General features: G+C 37.2%; 1 protein-coding gene and 1 long non-coding RNA gene across 5 annotated transcripts in view; one reads left to right on the top strand and one right to left on the bottom strand.

Annotated features, from left to right (window-relative positions):
- PALLD (palladin, cytoskeletal associated protein) overlaps positions 1-23,871 on the bottom strand; it is a 194,993-nt gene that overhangs the window by 78,674 nt on the left and 92,448 nt on the right. The window lies entirely within an intron of this gene.
- Positions 4,755-5,435, top strand: LOC134166500 (uncharacterized). Its single transcript, XR_009965905.1, has 2 exons — positions 4,755-5,362; positions 5,401-5,435. It is a non-coding gene; the product is annotated as an uncharacterized LOC134166500 (long non-coding RNA).

The following is a 23,871-nucleotide window of genomic DNA, read 5'->3' as shown; positions in this document are numbered from 1 at the left end:
TCATATCAAAATAGCGTTGCCAGAACTTTGAGCGCAGAAGTACTAAAACATATCCTGGGGGAAAGGTGGATGAAAGTTACTCTGAAATACAATGCAGTTATGAGTGGTAAAAAGTCATACATTTGACGTATATTTACAGCAGCAGCCAAGGACAGTGCTCTTGTAGACAGCTGGGCACAAATTAAGGGAATTAGGAAGTACTATTCTCCATATGTAGAGTTGACATGCCCCATTGTTGTATTAGATCTGGAAAACATTTGCCAACATATTATCATCCAAATGGAGTAAATACACAGAATGGCAGCAGAAACCGCTGTCCCCTGCAAGTAGATGACTGCTTTCCAGTCTTGTTTTCAAGAGAAATATATGCTGCCTAACTTTGTTAAATGGTTAACTGCACTAGTATCACATACCTGCAAGTGGTAAATAGTAAATAAACAGAGTACAGTGAGAAGCAGCAGAATGAAACACAGAAATGACAAGTTGATGCTGACTGTAACAGAAAACTTGGCAGCATTATTCCACACTTTAACTCATCTCAGGCTGTTGGGCAAAACTGAAGATTCACAGATCAGACAGTGCTAAACAGAATAAAGCAGCACTGCAACAAAATGAATCCAGCAGTACAAAATCATTTTTTGTATTAGCTCTCTTGGTGCACTCTACTAGTCAGATCTTCTTTTGTAGGAGTCATGTTTATTGGATGCTCAGGGGAAAAACTGAACTTTTGAGCAACCAAACCCCACTATAATGTAAAACAAAAAGACATGCATCGTGAAGTCTGGGGCTGTCAAAGCACAACATTTTACAGATTTAATTTTGTCCTTTAGAAACCAGGTTTCCTCTTCCTAGACATTACAACACATTTAAAGGGGAGGGGGAAGACTGCAAATTACTATTGAAATAACTGATCTTATGGGCAACGTGCTCCTAGTGGGAGTTCAGAATGACTTAGTGTGAAGATTTGTGGACAAGATTTTTATGCTGTGTTTACATTTTCTGGGAGCTTAAGAGAAAACAGTCTGAAATAAGCTGCAGCTAACATGCTACAGGAAATGAAGGAAGAGAACCAGACTTACCAAGAAAGATTTACATTTATATAATCATAATGGCTATGTTTTGGCTTAGAAAAAGGAATGCAATTGTTCTAAAATACACAGAAAAGCTGTTGACTGGTGCTTCTCCTTACCTAGTGGGTCATGAGCCACTCCAACAGTGTACACTCTATCAAAATGCTTTTTAAGAGAGCTCTTTCCCCATTGCATGGTACTTGGTTTACAAACCAGAACTTCCATTAGTACGTCCTCTCTTGATGGCAACCAAAGAGACAACAAACCAGCACAGTCCTCACCTATGCCAAAGGTGTTGGTGTGAAACCCACCAGAGCATTGTTCATGGTTCCAGGAGAAAGTGTTCAGACAGCTTGTTGGTAAGTAGTAATATGCTCTTCAAAGTATAGTGTCATCTTTTAGTAAAGATGTCCACAGCATATTAGTAGAAGAAATTGCAATCAGCTGCTTACTGCCTTGCAAAATTTCTGTTTACGCTGAAATAATTCATGGCAAACATCTAATAAAATTTTAAGTTCTATAGAAGGAAATTTTAGGTGCCTTTGAAATTAAAGTTTTGAACTCAAAAGTAATAAAAGGGGAATGTGCTTTTTACATCTTAAGGCTGTCTAGCATTTGCATGCTTCTGTAGAGAATCAGTTTACTTGGCAGAGGATCTTACTAGTGCCAGAAATAAGTCTTTTTTTCTCTGCACTAAAGTATGCCTACACTTGACTAGATCACGAGCTCTTTTATTTAAAAGTAAACAAAAAAAACAACCCTTTCCTACCAAAAATCCAGCTTTGCACATGCTCAATATGACACCAACATTTCAGCCAGATTTTTTCCATTAGTCAGAAATCCATGGATCATACACGTAGGAAGGTGTGCTCTAGAACTGTGGACTGTTACCGGCTTAGCTGGACTTTCCTAGAAGTCCTGTTCTGAATCACAGAAGTAAGGCACAAGAATGGAAGGTAAGGGATTTATCTCACCTGCATTTGACAGGGCAGCTGGAGGAGATTCTGTATGAAGATGAGAGAGTAAAGGTTAAAGGGAATCATAGGAGTCTATGTAGGACTGCCTTGTCCTACTTGAGTTTATACACTTATTTTTACGTAACTTTTTGGTGATATGTATGGGTAGAAATGGATGAACAAACTTGTTCAAATTAGCTCTAACTTCAATTTTCACCCAGTCTTACATGCTTATCTTCCACAGAAATCCTTTGAGAGAGTCTGCACCATATATCTCTTTCTAACATTCTTACCCGTAAGAAACAATGTTTTACAATACATCAGGTATTCAGCTGAGATGAAAATAAACTGCAAAAGAGTATGGCACCATAGAACTTCATTTCCAGAAACAAAGTACTGCTAAGACAAATATGTTTACACTGCAGTAAGCCTGAATATTAAAAGATCCTACTTGAATTTGTAACTACGCTTTACAGTTATAGCAAACTAGCAGAATGTGGTTAGAGTATCAGATAACATCTGCTAACTGATGACACAGAGCTGCTAACAACTTTTAATACTTTCCCTTTTACAGTTTCAGTTAGGCCAAGAGAAAGGCCTCTCTGACATGAGTAAACAACACACATTTGTATTCCAGAAGCATGAGAAAGACTCTAATATGAGATTTGGTTGAGGAGTGTTTCATGGTCAGGCATGCTGTATCTTAACTAGAACTTTTAAAAAGGGAAAAGCTCCTTTGAGAGGATATGCCAAGAGAGCAGCACTGCACTAGGCAGCAATTTGGGAGACACCAAAAGTTCTGTGAACTTCTACAAGCATCCATTGTGAGAGCAAGTGCAATAGCAGCAGACACCCGTTCTTAGGTAGGAAGTGTAACTCATGGGATCGCCAGCTATGTTGGTGACTGATCATTTGCATATTTACTAATTCTACTGGTATCAACAGTATAGATGTTGTCTAACTAGCAAAGATAACTGGAGAGTCTTTTAAATTTCTTGAAGTAAATCTATCTTCTAGCCCAACAACTGCGCTACTCCAGAAGAATTATTTTAAAAGCAGTTCAGCACCATGTATTACATATAGTATAATCAAAAGATAAAAAACCCACCAACACCAAGAGCCCACCAAACAAACAAACAGAAATAGCCCCCAAAACCACAGCAAATAGAGAAGGGCCACGAGGATGATCAGGGGACTGGAGCACCTCCTGTATGAAGACAGGATGAGAAAGCTGGGGCTGTTCAGCCGGGAGAAGAGAAGGCTGCGTGGAGACCTCATAGCAGCCTTTCAGTATCTGAAGGGGGGCAACAGGGATTCTGGGGAAGGACTCTTCATTAGGGACTGTAGTGACAGGACAAGGGATAATGGGTTAAAACTTAAACGGGAAGTTTAGATTGGATATAAGGAGGAAATTCTTTCCTGTTAGGGTGGTGAGGCACTGGAATAGGTTCCCAAGGGAGGTTGTGAATGCTCCGTCCCTGGCAGTGTTCAAGACCAGGTTGGATGAAGCCTTGGGTGAGACTGTTTAGTGTGAGGTGTCCCTGCCCATGGCAGGGGGGTTGGAACTTGATGATCTTAAGGTCCTTTCCAACCCTAACTATTCTATGATTCTATGGTTTTTCCATGTCACAACAATAGTATGTTCCCAGCTGGAAAAAGGCTGCATTGCAGACATGCAGTTCCTATTAATAAACCGATACTTACTCACTGACCAAAACTGGACTTTCAAGAACAAGTCTGTCCTCCTTTTTCCCCAAGGGATGGTTGGTGCCAATAAAGAATAACTGACAACTGTATATTTCCCTTGAAAATTCTACTATTTTGACTAAACTAAAACCAAAATATACTTGCAGCAAGGCTTTTGCTATAATACTATGTAACACGTATGGTTTATATTTGGAGAAATACAACACCTTGTTTAAAAACACAGCCCTTAAGATTAATATATACTAACATATGCTGACTTCCAACGTTCTACTGTTGTTGACTTGTACTTACAGAACTAGCAGAATCTTTTTTGGAACCTGCCCCCACCCCAAAAAAATAACAACCCCAAAATATTAGGAATTCTATAAGGGGAGGGAGAGGAAATAAGAATGAGGCTGTTCCCCAATATATTCATTGCCAAACATTCTTGGATTACTTCTTTGCCAAATGCGAAAGTAAATCTTTTTCTGGGTTTGGCATAATGAGAACTCCCTATAGGTATCTTGTATAATGGAACACTGTTTATTTTGCTGCAGGGACTGTTCAGTTTATGGAGAGTCTGTTCTGAAAGAACTACTATGCTCCTTTTACAACTTTACACTCTGCCACTCTGTAAAATCTTCCTTCAGCTTCTTAGGAGGAAAGGAAGGGGTATCTAATTCTAACATATTCCACTGTGTTATATGAAATTATTTAGTATTTAGATTTTTGCTGTAGGATACTCGTGCTAGAAGACTTTGGAAAAAGATGGTGTTTAACATTCCAAAATCAGCACTTACAGAAAATACTTTATAACATGATAGGTATACTCAGAAGACTACTTAATATCTGAATGTGTCTGGGCCCAGGGAAACACCAGTGTCTCTAAAGTCAATCAGAGTTTCTTGTACAGAGCTAAACTTTCATTATGATGACCTGTTCAAACTAACAAACTTAACTATATATCTCTCACTGAATGTTACAGACTTACAAGATAAAAAGGCATTCTAAATAACAGTTGTCTGTAGCTGTAATGAAATTTACTCTCCCTCAGTAGGTTTACTGCAATTCCTATAAATTATCCAAGTATTTCAATATTTATTATAGAAATATTTTACAAATACTTTGTGTATTAAAAATAAAATAACCAAAATCCCTTGCTCAATCATCCAGTGTTTGTAAAATAACCACCCTCTGCAGAATTCCTTTACATAAGTAACACTGGGAGGAAAAAGAGAGTGGTCATGGAAAAAGATTTAGCCATATTCATTTATAGGTAGCTGGGCAAATACTTTGAAGGATGGCTTGATCTCTTCATGTCAGACCCCAAGCACTCATCCAGCATCACAGGAGAAGAGCTCTCAGCTGATGTGTGGTTGCTGTGCCAGCTTTCTGATACCCCTAAAAGAGATGAGGATGCCAGAAAATTCAAAGAAAATTATGGTGGTAGCAGATTTTACTTCAGCAGCCCTTGCTCATCCAAGAACCACATGAAACTGCTGCTGTGAATAAGAATATGAAAAAGATGGTGTTTAAATCCTGGGGATTGTTCATGGCACTCTAGGGACAAAGACTCAATATTCAGGTTTGTCCCAAGAGGCTTCTAGATTTCAAGCAGCAACAATGCTACATTAAGACTCTAATCTATGTGTGAGGAGATGAATGCATAAGAATTACAGAATCAGAAGGAAAAGTGACCTGAGAAAGTACTAAAGATAACAAAAATGGTGTCAGTCATGCAAAGAATGTGGGAAATTTGTTTTTACTGGAAAAATGTTGTAGTATTAAACTATGGTATACAGAGAGGTATAATAATATTTTTTTCTACATTTATTAAATATTTTATTTATAATGCAAAAAACGTATTTCAGATCTTCACTGAGTATGTGTAATCTTTATTAATGGGGAATGCTACTGTAAAGTAACTGACCAGCAATCCAGATGTAACAGCTTAAAAGTTTGATGACACAAGGCTGAATTTCCCCAATTAATTTTTGCAGAACCAGTTTTAAGCAGCAGTTCAGCATCCCTAAAAATGGGGCAACTGGAATTATGCACAAACATGAACATATTTCTACCAAGAGGTGTCTCAACCAAGGCCACCTGACTACTTTACCAATGTTTTTCCTCAGGATCCCATAAGGCATATCCCAAAGGAAGGAACAACTCAGGCCTTAATTCTTAGAGAGGCAGTAAAATTGGAAAGGGAACTTCTCCAATTTGATTATTCTCACTCTGCTGCTCCTATTACAACAAGTGTCACCTGGGACTAATCTGGAGTTTGTCACAATATACATTTGCTTCTTCGAAACAAAGTGTGATTCATGTCACAGTACTTAGGGAGTATTGTACATAAAAGCAAAAAACATATTTAAACTACCCTAGAAACAGAAAACAAACCACACCAAAATGAATCTTACCTTTGCAACGAATAAAAGATGAAGGTCTAGTGCAGCTACTGACCTCTGAACTATTTGCTGAACCACCTCCCCTTACCACTGGCTGGCCTGTTCCACTAGTACACAAGGCACTCAGTGTCTCACTGCTATCATAAGTTACTTTCTTTTCATTGAATATTCTCATGCTTTAAGGATCTTTTGTCCCCCTCAGACCACCCTAGAGAAAAATATACAATTCTTTTCTGGATACAGTCAGCTAGGTAATTGCACTAGCCCATGTTTCATTAGGACCTTCAAAAAACTTTGCCTGTTTGCCTGATTTATTTACATCGCTATTTCCTGGCTCTTTCTTCTAAGAAGTCCTGTATAGCTTCCTTTACTTAAATACACATTCTAAAGAACACAACACACAGTGAAGTGAGGGAACAGTCCCATGTGTATCTAAAAGGTAATACAGTGTTTTTTTTAAATCTCCCAGTAAGTGGTGAGAAAAATGCACCCTAAGTAATACTGCCAGCAGAATGGTAATAGTGATGGTATGGTTTGATGCACGGCGTGGGATGTAATTCTCAAGGAATACAATAAGCCTGATCACTAAATGTACTTTCTTATCCTACTTTAATCAGATATTGCCTGGACAGGATCCCATACATTCTGCAAAACAACATAAAAGTCTGGACTTTTGAACCAAGGAGCTCCAATTCTAGTCACTGCTCCAGGAGACTAAAAGCCACTTAAAGCCAGCATCAGAATAGCCACTAAATCAAAGCTGAATCACTTCAGAGAGAGAACTGGTAAAAGAAAAAAACCCACAACAGAACAAACCAAAAAAAGTCCTCCCAACCCCCCCAGTCAAACCAAACCAAAGGAAAAAAAAAATAAATCTACACTTCAACAAAGCCTGAAGGAATCAGCTGGCTTCAGGCCAAGAAATGCTAATGGAACACATATTAGCTGAGACGAAGTGAAGTAAGTTTCCAACAGTCATGAAAGTTGTTTAAGATAAATACTCATTGTACAGGGAAAAAAAGGCAACTCCACCAGACCATTCTCCAAACTCCTGATCTTGCATTCCTTGCACACTCTAATTCCCTTTAAAGCAATTATGAGTTTAGGCTATGTGCCAGGGTTATATAACTATGTCTTAAAAGACAAATATACAGTAGTACAAAGCAAAAATATGTACAGGATTAGGGGAAAAAAAACCCAAATCTAACAACCCAACCATAGCCAGACAAACAAAACTAGAAATTTAGAAAGAAAAGTACAATGATAATAGCTAAAGGTAAGGTACATTTTTAATGTGTTTCTCTAGAATTGGAAAATATTAAGGAGGAGGAAATTCAGAGTGAAGGGGGTACAACTGGAAAAGTTAAACAGGCTTGTCAAATAACAGAAATATTTGAGTTACGTTTCCTAAACTACTTTAAAAGGGAGTAAACTAACCAAATGCCATCTGAAATTGGCTGCATGCCCACCACTTTAGTTGACCTTAGGGTCAGTAAGGCAGAGGACAGACATAAGGTAGCATAGCTAAAAAATCAATACTAATATAGATAAATCACAGATGGAATTTATTATAGAGCAGCTGGAAATGCAAAGGAAGAACTCTGTGGATCAATACCAATGGTGTAACTTCAAAAAATATCCTCCAAGTATGAAACTGCTTTTCAAAACAATCAGCTTTAAGAAGCGAAGTTAGACGTAGCCATACTATGGAAAACAGACTGTGCTACTGTGAGAGTCTGGTGTAATATTTTAGATTGGTTGAATAATGTTACCTTTCAGTAAGTCCAAAGAGACTATGTAAAGATCAATAAGTCACATAATAATCTAACACGTACATGACGGCATCCATGAACTGGGCAGAAAACAACTATCCAAAATAAAATGGGAAATTCTAAACTGTTTCTTTCCCCATTTCTTTCCTTCTAATATATATTTTGGTTACATTTTTAGGTACAATTTCTTGTACTGTGCAAAGTTTTAAAGAATTACTGGCAACCTTTCAAGATATTCATCAATGTCGAGATTTTTATTCTGTAGGGAGTCATGTCAGAATGAAAACGATAAATGTTACCATGAAGTACTGCTAGTGAGCCATTCCTGCGAGAAAGTTTCCTTCTGTACCACTGCACAGGACAGTCAGTCACATCTCACACAGGCTGATATTTCTACAGTCCCTTTTCTGTTTGCACCACAATTAACATTTAAAGGATTTTTATCAAAGGTGTACCAAAGCCACCTTCTACATGAAGGATGCAATTTCACTGTTAGTTTAAACTGAACTAAATTCGGGCCGACACTGAGAGGGTAGTGAAGTTTGGGACTATTTTTCCCCTCATACTTTTCAACTATATCAGCTACCTAATTCAGCTGGCCATGTGGCTGCATAATTGCTGGTGCCTTCACAGTGAAGAAGTCATAAACTGGAGTTGGGAAAGACAGGCTTTTGCTTTTCACAGTAAAATATGGTCTTTGATGCAGCATAAGCCAGTCAACTACACCCAAAAATAATATGAAGATACTAAATTCTGCCACGTATTTCCTTAGGCCATATGTAGTATTACACTGCAGATGAGGAGAGTCACAAAGCAAACTTTCACACATAAAAAGACTGGACAGATAATGCAAATTGAGAATATCTAAAATGCTTTTTAGAAGAAACTATAAAATTCAATGGACAGCAAGTTGCCTGATTAGCAGGTTACAGGTATTTCACTGAGAGGACAGAATTCCACCCAGTTAAGAAAGCCAGATCATTTCTGAATCTGACTATACTTCTCTTACACCCTTTTTTCTTTCTATATTGACACAAGTTCCCCCTCTTCTACTTCTCAAAGTTAAAAAAAGCCCCTCTGACAGCAAGGGTGCACACATGCTCCATTAGATCTTGCAGTCCCACCTGAAATGGTGTAGAATGGTTTACCTAATAAACATTAGAGGTTACTAATCATATATTGAATTCACAAATCAAAACCAGAGAGGTGGATAATACAAGAATATATCAATGTTGATGTTGGTGAGAATTCAGAAGAACTTTTGAAAACAACAGAGCACATCAAGATTACAATGGCACATATATAACACTTGGGAGACAGCTATGAACAACATCTGAAAACAGATATGAATTTAAACATTTTATGCTACTCCTCAACGACGATAAACAATACCTTTCAAATTCTTCTTTGTATGGATGGCAAAAAAAAGGGCTATGAGACTATCGGATACTACCTTTTTGTTGTTTCTACAAGACATCAGTGGGATTTTAGAAATGTGGGCAGCACAAAGGTCCCATTCCCCTTTGAATCTTCCAACTAGCAGTCCAAGGAGTAGCAGCAGATTCCTGCTTGGCAAGACAGCCTGGTTTCTGGATTTCTGCTGCAGGGGGGAGAGGTAATTTGCACTCTCCCACCTACTTGAATAAAGTTTCCTCACTGGCAATGACCTTCACTTTGGGAGCACATTGCTAACTACACTGGCTGAGAGAACCCTCCCAACATACATGACTGCCATTCCACCCACCCAGCAGCACCAGCTCTGTCCTTCTGCAGTCCCATTGCAACGTCTAGAAATGTCAGTTGCATAAGGCAACAGAAGACCCCATCTGGAAATAGTCCCCGTTGAGGCTCTTGTTTCTATAATCCACCCTTACTGAATACACTAATGAATTAAAACATACAACTGTGCTTGAAAATGCTCATCTCAACTCAAAAAATATCACTCAGCCATGCAACTAAGCTCATTTGTGTGCAACTGCCTTTAATCTAAACCACAGTTACCTCAGCTTCAAGTCACTGGACCAAGAGATCTGTGAGGCAGTCTGTCTGGCTAAATTTCCATGAGACAGGTTATGTCTCACTGCAAGGGAAGGGGGGGAAGAGAAGCAATCTTGAAGGGCTTTCAAGAGCTCCCCCAAGCTTTTCCAACTACTTGGCAAAGAATCCTTCAGGATATAGTAAGACTAAACTATGATGCTGGGCCAATTCATGAGAGCAATTCTGACCACAAATAAATTTCAGGGATATTGCTTCATACTCCTTCCAGAACACAGACTGATGTGATGTTGGTCTTGATATTCTGCAGGACACTGTCAAACACTTGTCTTGTTTAGTTTCTTCCTTCAGGAGCTCTGTCTCTTAAATTGTGAAGTTGTCTGTCTGATGTAAGCTGTAGCTTTCCTCCCTTCCCACCTTGTGGCTGAGCTACATAATGTTTGTTGGTTGGTTTGTTTTTTTTTTTTTTTTTTTTTTTTTTTTTTTTTAAAAAAAAAAACAAACAAAGAGCTGAAAGAGATTTTAGTCATTATTATATGTGGCTGAAGATGGGCCTGAAACTAAAGCCCATCTCTGAATTCCCCTGGAGCTCAGATTCATAATTTTCTGTCTGAACCGTTTTCTTGATCCCTAGTATAGAGAACAAATCTGGGGGAAAAGTAAAAGGGAAGTACAAGAAAATAAATCAAATGGTACACAAATTATGGTAGTGAGACTGCTATAGCCCTGAAAATGAACAATGAAAGCATAGAGAGGAAACTCATCATGGCATTTTACGGTTACAAAGGCCATTTGTAATAAAAATCTACAATTTTTATGTAAATTTGTAGATCAGTTTGTAAAGTCTTCATAAATCAAAATGTGGTGTTTTTTTTTTACAAACTGTGTTATTCCACAGTTACCCAATTCCACTAATTAGTAGTTTGGCATTGTTCATTATTAAAATGTTCTACCAGCTTTGACAATCTCCTAGATAGTGGGTGAAAGTTAATAACTGCTTTTATTGAAAAGACGTTGATACAGATTGGTCAGAATCTTCCCAAGACTTTCCAACTCCTGCCAACACATTGTAACAGCCATACAAAACAAGCAGCCTTGCTTTAATCTTCATGCTTGGAAGATATAAGCAGACATTCACAAAAAATAAAGATGGGCACCAGCTTAATTTTGAACGTGTAGGTTATGTCAGATTAATTGGAAAGTAAGCATAAATAAGCAAAGATAGTGGAACTGCCATTCTAGTTACTTAATACATTTTCCATTAAATGAAACTAAGCTTTAAACGAAGAGGGCATATTTGTAAATCCTGAATGTACTCTTGAAAGAACATACACTGACATTTTCCTCATTATGGAAAATGTGGATAACAAATTCATTATTTTGAACAATATTTTTGCTTTTGACATGATTACTGTTTGAAGGAGAGATATAAGCTATGCTAAATTTATCTATCTAAAGTTATATAGCTAAGGTATTGGTATTTTTGTTTTCAGTTCAAGAGTGCTGAGTGGGAGCTATAAGCAACCCAAAATTAGCAAATGACCAATAGCACTGATTTGCAAGGACATCAAAAGGAAAGCAAGAAAATCAGTGCCCTTGATGTGGAAATAAAATCTGAGAAGAGGGGATGGTACATCATCAGTCTTCCCATGAGATAAAATCATAACATGGTTTGATGGGGTTCCTGGACACTGAAGTGCTCCTGGGTTCTGCACAGCAAGAATCTGAAACAGCTCCTAGGAGAGCTTCCCCCCTTATTAACCACATAGGAGATGATGCACAACTGCCCTCCTAATACAGCTGTCTTTGTGTGCATTAAGCAGCATGAACAACCCGTACTTCTTTGTAAGCAACCTCTTTCACATTGACTGGTAAGCATTTGCTTTATGTTAAATGCTGGAACAGTTTTTGCTGGGCAAAGAGTTTGTCACAAAGGAAAAGAAGTCCAGTAGTTTGTCAATAGCCATAATTGCTCTGTGGTGCTTGCTAGCTAGACCTGTAATCTGCAGAGTACACTGTTAACATCAGACCTAACCTGATTTTGAGGTCATGAGATCATAACTTTTAAAAATCACTGTTTTTCCTGAGAACTTGGCTACTAAAATATTGAATGTAGTAAGTGACCCATTAGTTTGAGAACCGTTTTAAGTCTGGAAGCATTCGAACTTGTTGCTACAAGCCCTAGCAATCAGATTAAGTTTAAAGTGCTTCATGGGTGGTCCTGAATAAAAATAAAGAACTAAAATAGCCTGACAATCAAGAAACTACAAGAAAGTATGGGCTTCCTGAATTACCTCCCTTAGGGAGATTGAACTAGGAGACAGGGAATTACAGTATGCTTCACTGTTAAACCAGAGCTTGGAATTTTCTAAAGGAAAGACAAACTAACAACTCACGCTGTGTGAAAATCAGTGGGAAGAAGAGCCTTAAGAGCCTCTTTCTAGTTTACAGTAAGTGCCCACAATCTTCCCTATACAAGAAGAAAGTCCATTCAGATTCTTCTCTAAAAGGCAGTGCATGAGCGTTCTTCTTTATGTTTCCAAGCAGATTGATAAATAAATGCAAACAAATACATGCGCTCAGGTAGAAGAGTCTGGTTCCACAAGTTGGTATAATTCATTCTGAAATGCTTGATTGTTCTGTCTGGAGCATGCAGTGTTCTTCATCTGCCCAGGAAAGTCCTTTTTTTCATTGCCACTTCAGTAAAAGAAAGATGTTGTGGCAGCCTCTTTGTAGCCCTACTTTTTTGCTTTGTGTGAACAAGCAGGTTTAGGTTCATACCTTTAAACTAAGAAAAACCCACTGCAGAGTACAGCTTGTACCAGTGCACGTGGGCACAGTGCACCAAGCACAGACACCCTACAACTATTTGTATGGATGTTTAGACTAAGTGCTAATATAAACACTACATGCAATTGTACATATCCAATTTCTAAAAGAATTTGGTACTTCGTTTCCAAAACTGTAGCTTTAATCATAAAAAAAACAGATACAGACCCATTTGTGCAGCTGACCTCAAGAGCTCAGGATATTGCATACTGGCGTCTGACACAGAAACAAAACAAATCCCTGGTGATGGAATTTTGACAGCTAACAAAAAAATAAAATAAATAAAAATGCAAGTATTTTTGCGTATGCACCAGGCTTTTGGTCAAGAGCTGGGAAAAATAGCATTTGCCATAGTTTTTGAGTACTTCAACTATTTTACTTCAGATTGTACTGTTAGAATTTTTAACTTACACTCTGATGTCTTATGTAAGATTGATTTGCCTTAATTGAAAACAATGACAAAATTTATGAAGTGTCTCTTTGGTTTCAAAATCATCATAATTCATACAGAATTATGATGATGTATCATGTGCATAGATGATAATATTTTCACTGCATTGTAAAGAGGTTTCTTAGTCTCAAACACATACAATTGGTCTTTGCACAACCTGATGGAGCTGAACATGCGGCTGGGGACAGATACTGGAAACTTTAAGTAGAACAGAAACATTCTTCATCAGTAATTTTAGGAATTTGTCTTTCCCCTCCTATTCAGTCACTTCTTCATCCATCCAAGGCACCACTGCTAGCTTCCCACCTCTCTGTTAATACAACTGTTTGTGCAATTCAACTCTCAGGTGACAGAAATAGCATTTCTGTTAAATTATACTTATTTCTGCCACCTCAGAGACACCCAATTTATTTTGGATTCATCTCTCCCAAATCAGTTACTAGTTGACATATGAAGCAAAACTCACAGTTGCATTAGAGAAATTTTAAAATCAATAACCGATACTAGAAGTACACAATGCAAGATTCCCAATAGCACTATCACTGAATGACAGAAGGAAAGATAAGCTCACCCTGAAGGAGATCTGTATTTACTAATTTTCATAGTTAGGGGGTTTATCTGGCTTTAAGTAAACGGTGGAAAAATTTAAGGAATCTGGGGAGAGGCTACTATGTTTGAAGAGACAAGAACTGAAGGGATGGGGACAGGACAGGGGATGGACAGAAAAAGGAATAGCACAGGACAACAGTGGAAAGGAACAGTGCTATTACACTACTCAGTCTCTGTGGAAGTTTCTACAACTCTCCTTCTTTCCAAATGAGCAAATATTCCCTCATATTTTTGCTGAAGCATGGGATGAAACTCAATAACAGAGTATGAATCAACTGCGGGTGTGTCTCTGGAGTCCGATTTTCTAGTATATTCATTATAACAGCTTTATCTTTTCAGTTACTAGACCTCAAGGGACTCTAAACAGCAACAGAAGGAGCACATGAACTCATGGATGTAGATCCTGGGCCAAAAGTCCTTTCCACTAAGCTAAAACCCATTTATACTGCACTGTTGTGAAACAAACAAAAACCAAAAGCAACTAAAACACTTCTCCCAGTACAGTTACTGAGCAGGAGGGCACCATCACTGGAAGAGCAGGGCTTCTGAAGCCACAGATTCACCTACAAATGTTTTAAGTTGGCATTACTGCTGTTAAGAACCCTTTTTTCCTTCCCCCCCCCCCCAAATAAAAAAAAAAGTGCCAGTACAAGCATTTATGCAAGTACCTGCTGTGCCTGCGGCATTTCCTACTTTTCACCTAGCATGGCATCCTGGGCTAGGTCTTTCTCTTCTCCAAGGGAAGCAGCCCATGGGGCTAGGCTGGCTGAGGGGAGGCCAGAACAGGATGACAGCAACTTTGACTTATGCTTGTTGAAAGTGCATACATGAAACCACAGCCTAAACTAATCCTCTCACATCTTTCAGTACTGGCATGCTGAAAGCAGGCCAGAGCAGAAGAGGCCTCCTGGAGTGTGCATCACTAATATTATCTACTACTGAGAATCCAAAAAGCCTATGAAAAAAAGCAATGTAAGCAACAGAAGGCCAGAAATCTCTCAGGGTCCCAACCCTCTTAAGAAAAATAGGTTTGCTACAGTTAAAAAGCACCTCTTTCACTTGCTACAATCAAAATCTCTTGCTCTGAAATTACTCTGAGCGTTAAAAATACTATGAAAGAACAAAGCCGCACAGTGTACAATAAAAACATTCCTGAAACAAAATACTTTTCTAAGCTTTCCATGGAGTATTTCTGGGTCATCAGGTTATTACAACCGCCCACTAAAAATAGTAGCTGACAGCGTGTAATTGATTGGTAAAGAAACAACTACTGTCTTCTCTCCTTCCCTGAGCATGTTTACAGTGATTTGGAGCAACCTGACTTGCTTTGGCAGGCTGTCTCAAACTGACTGAGCTGAACAAACCAGTTTTAAAGGAACAGCTTTGCTTTACCTGAAACATCTTTAGGCAGTTCCGTAAAACAAGAGTGTATCAAATGTAGCTTGCATATAGAGCTACCGTGCTTTTTTTCCTGAGAATACTGTTTAAGAATATTCTCTTACAAATATGACCTTTCAACTACACGCTGCCAAAAAACCTCAACATAATGTAGGCTCACTGCAGAAACTGCAAATGCACTGTCAGTTTAATGTTTTCTGTGCTGCTTTGGCAGCCTTATTTTGTCATAAATAATGTTATAAAAAAACAATTATCATCCAGCAAGCTTAGATTAGATGGCTACGAACAGACTTCTAGCAGACTGTGTGAAGACTGACCTCTGAGTGACCTTGTGAAACCAGCCTCATCAGTGAGACTTGCACTCAAGACATACTTATGATAAACAGATGATAAAGCTTAATTGAGCAAATGAAGTGAGCTGTGAAAACCTCATGTGAAGTGTCAAAAGAAGTGTCAGGCTTCTGAATGATGCTCAAGTTTCCTCCTACATACAGGATGGAACCAACCCGTGCAGTTATTATAGCAACTACCTGTCTCTCAGTCTGGAACCAATGTTTTCCTATACTAGAGCAAAGGAGAAAAAAAATATATAGTGATTCTTGATAGTTTTATGGAACAAGTCTGGCTGGGCCTTAGCTTAGTGGGTCGCCTCATCCATCAACTGTACAGCCAAAACAACAGTGTGTCTACTCCAGTGGAGAGATAGTGGGTTCCCCAGATCTGCTGCTGGAAGACAGTGATTTTGAGGACGCAGTTGTACACAGTTCTTGGCAACTGAAGCCAAGAGAGAAAGGTCAAGTGTTAATTGTTAACAATTGTGAATCTGTGGAGAATTAGAGGGGCACAACATCCTAATACTCTTGAAGCAGCAGTATGCTATATCATTTATTCCATCAATAAACCCGTGACCAGCTTCAGGGATGTATGTTCATCATAACTGTCAAATAAGAGGAAAACAAAAGCAACAACAACAAACCCAAATGTAACAAACCAAAATGACAGCAAAAGTATTTTCCAGGTAAATATCACAAAACCAAAAGTGAACTCACATTCAGCACATCACATACCTCTTGCAATAACTATCATACATTATCTCTCTACTGGTAAGACTGAAGTTTCCTCTTGAGTACTAGAAAATACATTTAAGTGAAGGAAACTTTTAAAAGGATTATCACAGGAATCTACACACAGATATGCATATACTCTTACACACTATCATAACCATAAATGTAACCAATTTATATTTTAGATATTTGTTGTCCATAAAATAAAGGATTTGATAACCCTATTATTTCCACATTCTAGAAGATGTGTGTAATATCATGGCTCTGAGGACTGGTAAGGAATGTTAGCTGGCTTCTACTCCAACCGGCACAAACCCAAAGTATCTTTCAGGAACTTACTGATAATTACTATGCTCTGCAAATATTCAGAAGAGATTAAATGACTGGTATCTGAAAATCCCTTCTCCTTACTTTCATTTTAACATACATAGCTTATTTCAAAGGGTCTTATAAAAGTCTATCCCTTTCTAACCAAAAAAAGAAAAGGATTTTGGAATACAAATAAGAACAAAATCCATTTCAATGTCTGGCTAAAATAAGCTACAGTATTACTGTGCTTCAAAATTTGTTTCCAAGAAGCTACACACACATAGGGTATTAAGTGGATATGTGCCAGTAAAGCCAAAGAAAATCAGAGTCAAGTAATTGCAAATGAAAATGGGGATCTGAAAGTTCATGTTTTAGATATTTGCGAAGTTTGACACTGATTACTAAAACAAAACTTACAAAAATACCTCTATCTTCTCAGAATTGTTTTTGCATTTATATCAGTGGTAGAATACTCAATATTCTATGTTCATAATACTTCTCTTTTTAGAGAGAATGTTACTCTCTCGTTCATTTTTTCTGAAGTTCAAGTGAATAACTCTTCTTCTAACCACAAACTGAAGAAGTAAAATAGTTGGGTTGTAAACCAACTGTTTTCTGACCACTTATGACAAATCCTTTGACCATATCTAGAAATAGATTCTGATTTATGGAGGATACTAAGTGGTATAAAGGCACTAATTAGAACCCATTACAATGTTTAGAAGCACATGAATTCCCATACATAGGAAAGCAAATGGGTACAGAGAACTCAAAGAACTTGCTAAATATTTTCAGCAAGGTCAACAACCAACAGCCTACATACAAGGCTGATAAAGTTACTGTCTGAAATCTGGACTCTTAAAAATGCTATTCTGTCCTTAAATAATGCTGTATTGCATTTTCCATTGGCAAAACGTTGATGTAGTTTCCAATGTTTTCCTGAAACATTCCATGGGTAAATAAACATACAAGTGGTATGCAACAAGTTGAATACAAACAGCTATTTCCTATCCTTAATATTTTCTTTAATAAGTTACATTTATGTTGTCCAAATCCCCAGTCACTGGTTTCACAAGACACTAAAAATCATACTAGTACTTATCTGTTATTACATTTTAATGTCTGTCTGTAAAGCTTTGCAAAATATCATTATCCAGAGCATGGATTCTAAATGTTTCCCTCCAAAGATCACCTGATCAGGCTTGGCAGTCCAGAGCTTGATGTTGCACTGTTTAAGTATAAACTGGGATTTAGATGTGGCTTCAGCTGGGGTTCTTACTAAGTGCATACCTTTTCAGAAGGATCAGATTTCATTTTTCAAAGCTGTTCTTTTGTTCTGAATTTTGTTGGCCATAAAGAAAGGATATAACATACTATACCGATATCTATTACAGAGAGGAAAGTATTTTCTAAGTTTTACTGCTTATGCCATTACTTATACCAATATTAAATGCATGGTAGTAGTAAAAGAATATAAACACATTAATCTACCTCACATTTTACCAGTAAATTTGGGGAATAAGAGGTCAACTACAAAAATTCATTAATTTCTAACTTTTTCAATATTTTTTTCAGAAAAGTTAAATGATATTTTGTGAAATGACCATTTGTTCTAGTGATTTGAAAGTTTGTTCTGAACTGGCCTTATCTCGTTTTTGAAAAAATGGCATCATTTTTATTTAATGGCCTAAATCCATGTCTATTGTTAGAAGCATCATTCCAGTGACCTTCAATGTTTCTTTCTTTCTAATTATATAAAGCTATTTTTTTCTTAAATAAGGGTTAACTTTGCCTTGCTTTAGTAAGGCTGGTTCCTGGCAGAAATCAGTGAGGCTTGTTTGGAAAAGGATTTGACATGCCTGCTCTCTCCTGCTCAAAACTGGAAGAACTAACATACAAAAAGCCAGTTACATCAAAGCCTGGGTAGCTCATCCACTCATATATTTGATGCTTACTTTAAAAACTAAACCAAAACAAAACCCTTTCCTTGTCCTTTAGCTACTTTTGATGAACTATACTTTATGTCCCATAACATTTTTTGCAGATTGTACAGGCAGTAATCAAAAGACCTGTCAGTATTTTAAGTTCCCATGCTCATTTTCAGAAGCATGTCTTAAATCCAAATTTTCAAACCTTTTGAGTTCCAGTTTGACAAATTTATGAAGAGAAGCTACATACCCTAAATGAAGATGATTTAGTTCTGTCTTTCACACGTTTTGTGTCAGTAACTTGCTAGCATGAACTTACTTTTCATTCTGGCAGTAGAACAATACATGGCAAGGCAATTTACAGCCTCCTTCAGTATCTTTTTTTTAATACTATCAGAGAACTGACAGGCATATTTAACATACTTCTTTACCAATCAGCACAGAATACTACTCTGTGTTGGGTAACTTCTATTCCTGACTCAGGTTAGACTGAAATGAAATTCACAGCTGAGTTTTAACCATGAAATCATCCTGCTGTAGAACCATTTGTACGCTGATAACTTGTCAGAAATTACACTCTATGAGAATAGAACATGACTCTCCTATAGTAGTCCTACATTTCTTAACAACTGTCTTCTCTCTACAGCTGACAGCAGAGAGCCTTAAAAGAGATGCTAGTACCCCCACTGTAAGAAGGCTGACAAAATACAGAATCCCCTGCCAGCCACTGCCAGCAACAAATGCGATGGTAAACAACATGGAAGCTTGAACAAGTAACATACTTTTTTATAGAAGCCATGGTAGCTAGCCATGCAATGTCCTGAGTGCAAGAACAAGCTGGACTATCCATTGCTTTCCTTAATGAAACACAGAATCATTAGAATTTAAATATTTACTTTAGCTATGAAAATACTGTGGAGTACCTTAGCTGCTGCTAATTCAGCCGTATCTCTAGTAACCTGTTTTATCTGTTTCTACACTTACCAAGGACAGAGGGGTTTTCCCCTCCAATTTTCCTCAACCTGGGAATTATTGTGAGAATAGTATTTAGCACTTCATGCTGTAAAGAAATTATGAATTATGTTTGGACAATATGAAATTCAAACATTCATGTTGGTAGCTTTCTCCAATAAAACACATCACTGCAACTACAGTCAATTATGAAATCCTGTGATTTAATGATGGAAAAAGTGAAGTTCTCTTGTGTCTTTCTACCACCAGGGACAAGAATTTATATAGGAAAAGTGAACTGCATGCAAAAAGTTCACAGAGCAGCATTAGAACTCCACAGTCTTATCTCAGTGGCTTAAACACCTCTGCTGTCTTAATTAAAGTTAGCAGTTCCTGATTTCTCATCCACACAAATACATGCCTTAGGAAAAGAGAAGATATATTTACTGATACTACAGCAACAGTCAGGCTGGACAATTACAATTCTGGATGTTTGTGACATCACCCCCACACCCTCAACACTTTGTTTTGAGGCAGGTATTTTTTACAGAACATCCAGTCCCCTGCTGTGGCACATCATCAAAATCTGCTTTGATTTTGATAAAGCCAGGATGAGACTTCTTACATGATCTCCATGGCTATGGATGTGGCTAGGATGTTTATGCACATGGAGTATTTTATGCACATTTCCGTGGTGTTTGCTGATAACCAGCACTATGTTTATGTGTTTTAATGGAAGCTGAAGGCACACAGTTCGGACTTCAGGGGCTAACTTGGCAGTTTCACTCAGACAAGGTTATACTAGATAACAAAGTCTGCAAATGTCACTGAAGTCCATTTTAGACTGCTTGGAGGGTTAAGTAAACATGAGTAGTAAGGGGGCCAAAAGGGTCGTTGTGAATTTCTGTTACTAACAGAAAACACTGTTTATCCTGTATTACTTCAGGGAGGAAGAGTTTAATTCCCAGCGAGCATTATAAAAGTAAACAAAAGTTGAAGTGTATCCAACTTAAAATTTTAAGCAATTTTAGGAAGCCAATAACATCTAAGCCAATATGACAACTATTTCCCTAAGTATTTAAAATACCATGGAAATTAATAATAATAAAAGATAAAATGGAGCACTTAAGAGGACTTCTCACTTCTGTGTAATCTACAATGACAATTTTATTCGGTAAGTAGTTATGAAAATTCACTGAACTTTAACAGTGCTCCAAACATGCATATTAATTAGGATCAGTTGTCAGAAAATAAAACCAGACTTTTCCAGTAATGCTTGCCACTTCAGTATTGTAGGTTTGGAATATTTAATAAAATGAAAAGCATTCTCCTTTAACAGGCCACAGTAGAAAATGTTACTATGGAATTCAGAAAGGTGGAAAATAAAAAATACAAATACCTCCATTCTTCAGGCAAAACCAGAAACCAACTACTGCAATGAAGCAGCTGTCGCTTGAGGCTCGTTGAGCTTTCTCTCTGTTAAGTATTTCATTAATAAGTCATTTTTCTCAAAGTCAGCATGCTACCTGACATTCATGAAACTTTCTCTAAACTACAACAGCAGCAATCCATGCCATTCTGCTTTGCCTTTTGGAACTGCATGTGCTCTTGATGCTCCAGTTTATTCAGCTACCAGGGAGATAAACTGCTACTGAGCCACAAAGTTGGGTTCTTCAACCAGATCACCATTTGCATACCTACTGCTATTCCTGAACACTTGAGAAGATTCTGCAGAAATGCAAGATATGCTTACCCAGTTCATGTTAAAGAAGCTGAACCAGAAAGAGGTGGCATTCAAGTACTCTGAGTGAAGGTTCTCATTAGGGTTCTAGAGGCTTTAAGCTCAGTGAAGTTTGTTTACTTTCATCACTGTCTTCCAGATTAAAAATATAATAAAATTGGACTGCAGTTGCCAACATAAATATATAAAAAAGAATTCCTTAGTTTAAGAAATCAGCTTGAGGCGGAAATATAAAAAGGAAACAGGTACAGATAGGAAAGGTGGGAAAATACCACAAGACTTGCACAATGCATTCACTGGCAAAGTACTTTATGAAAGTTCATGAGATAACTCAGCTAAATTACTGTAAGATTTTACCATCTTTTAATGTTTGGCATATACATTGCACATGTATGAGAATACAGAAGAGTATTTTCTTCTGGATTCCAGGCCAGTCTTTAGCACCAGCATAACAAGCAGAAAACTACATAATGACAAAGTATCCTTCTGCAATCAGTGAGAAATCTTTAATATTATCCCTCAGATCACTTGCATGTTCAGATACATTTCTAATATTTTTATACCTCTACTTATGTATATCTAAAACTAGAACCAAGACTTGGCATGCTAAACTTACATCTGCCACATCCACAAATTATCATTGGCCTGCCATTTGTATGGCAGGTCCTTGGGTGAAACAGTCAGTTTATCAACAACAGAATGTCTCACTTGGTATTCAATGAAATGGGAACTGCTGGTATACTTCTGTGTTTGTATATTGAGACCATACCCAGATCTGCATGGAGTGTAGAGTGAGATCTCCTTTTACCAAAGTCTTAATTACTATATGGGAGTTCCAAGAAGGCAGTAGAGTTTATAGCTGCTATATGATGCTTTTTTATTATTATTATGGAATTGCCACAAAATATAAGCAATTCGAAAGCTGAAAGTACAGATTTATTTATTTTAGAAGGCCAACACATTAACCGTTTCACAGACATATATTAAAAATGTAGTATTAAGATATAGAGAAGTTATGAGAAATTGTACAAAGTAAACGTCAGAAAATCAACAAAGAACACGATTATGAGACAACACTATATTTGGGATTAATAGAGAAAGATATAAGAATTCCCACCCAAATCAGCAAGAAAATTACTTAATTATTCAAACTGTAACTATGTTGATAACACAGTCATTTCAGGAATGGCCTTGTTATGTCAGTACCATTGAAGCAGACCAGTATAACCATTTAATACTACAAGGAAGAACTTGTAAGTTCCCTAGAAATATTTTCCATAGTTTCTTTAAAGAAACCACTTTGGTATGAATTTTTAAATTAAAAATATAGACTTCTACCCTGCCCCTTCAAAGTTTCACCCACTGGGAACTTAAGTACTTTAAACTGTATTTTATATATCTGTCATGATCCATATATTTATTTTCTCCAAGTAGGGAGCTGAATGAAACAGTTGCATTATAAACCAGAACTCACAGACAAGGAGTTTCTACATTAACTGTAACATTATTGTATTTGAAAGGGAAAACATGCTGTGAGTTTTCCCTTCTGCTAAGAAGCCTTTCAGGCCTTGAGAAAACATGACAGTGCTATTAACACAAAACAGTTCTTATCCTGAATTGATGAACCTTACACTAATAGTGGGTCATATGCCAGAACTGTGAAGGATTTTCATCAGAATGAAAGAAGTGGGGAGAAAGAGACGGCAAGAACAAGTGTGAACGAGAAAGCGCATGAGCGACGCAACTGTGGGAAAGAGAATGAATGAAAAGTAACTTCAACCTCCAGTCTTTTTTTTCCTATTAAAAGTTATTTTAACAAAAGTACTTTAAAAAGAGAAATGTAAAGAAACTCTTTCCATTAACTGCACTTTCTAAATTCTTAAGCCAAAGATTTTTCATGCAGTAATCTAAGCAAGAGAAATTTTTCCTCTCCATTGTTATTACTCTTTTCTCATTGCCATTTTTCACTGCAGAAATATATCAACAATTGCACCAGGATTTGAATAAACTATGACCCCTTGTACTGAATTGACTTTAATGAAATGAATGACAGAGAAAGAATACTAAGTATTTGTAACTTTTCAATACTAAGATACTTAAAATACCAATATTTAAGTTGTTGTGAACTTCACCAAGGATTTTTAACTTTGTAAGCTTCTTCACTCGGTTTTAGATATGTCTGTTTTTTAAACATAGGTTATATCTTTCAATTATTTTCTGGAAATTAATTTGTAAAAGTCTCTAATAGGGCAGAAGACAGATGTTACTGAAAATATAAACCAGATTTTAATGGCATTCTACCAATTTTCCTGAGTACATTTTTCAGCTGCTGCCATCATTCTCTGGATGTCAAATCAGAATACTTACAGTGGATTGATATTTATCAACTTTATAAACCAGGCAAAAATACAGACACTCAGTCCTATAGAGGACTGGGGAATAGAGTCCACGAAGCAAAGGTTATTTTGATTATACTTTCATTTGCAAACATGTTTTTCTCATCTGACTTTTGTTATTTTTGTTATTACATTTCACATTATTTCATAGGTTGCAATCTTATAGACAGTCTTCAAATCTTTGCTGAATCTTGACAGCTAGTGGAAACCCAAAAGAAATTTATGTAAAACTATTTTCTGACATGTCATTGAGTCCGCCAGATGTTTTAAATATTCTGGGACCTGTGACCTCCAAAATATGCCTACGA

The sequence above is a fragment of the Pezoporus occidentalis genome, unplaced genomic scaffold, assembly GCF_034315485.1.
Source record: "Pezoporus occidentalis ecotype Australia unplaced genomic scaffold, CSIRO_AGI_Poc_V1 ctg1, whole genome shotgun sequence".
Lineage (NCBI taxonomy): Eukaryota > Metazoa > Chordata > Aves > Psittaciformes > Psittacidae > Pezoporus > Pezoporus occidentalis.
The sequence above is the reverse complement of the archived record's forward strand: the minus strand, read 5'-3'. Positions and strand labels throughout refer to the sequence as shown.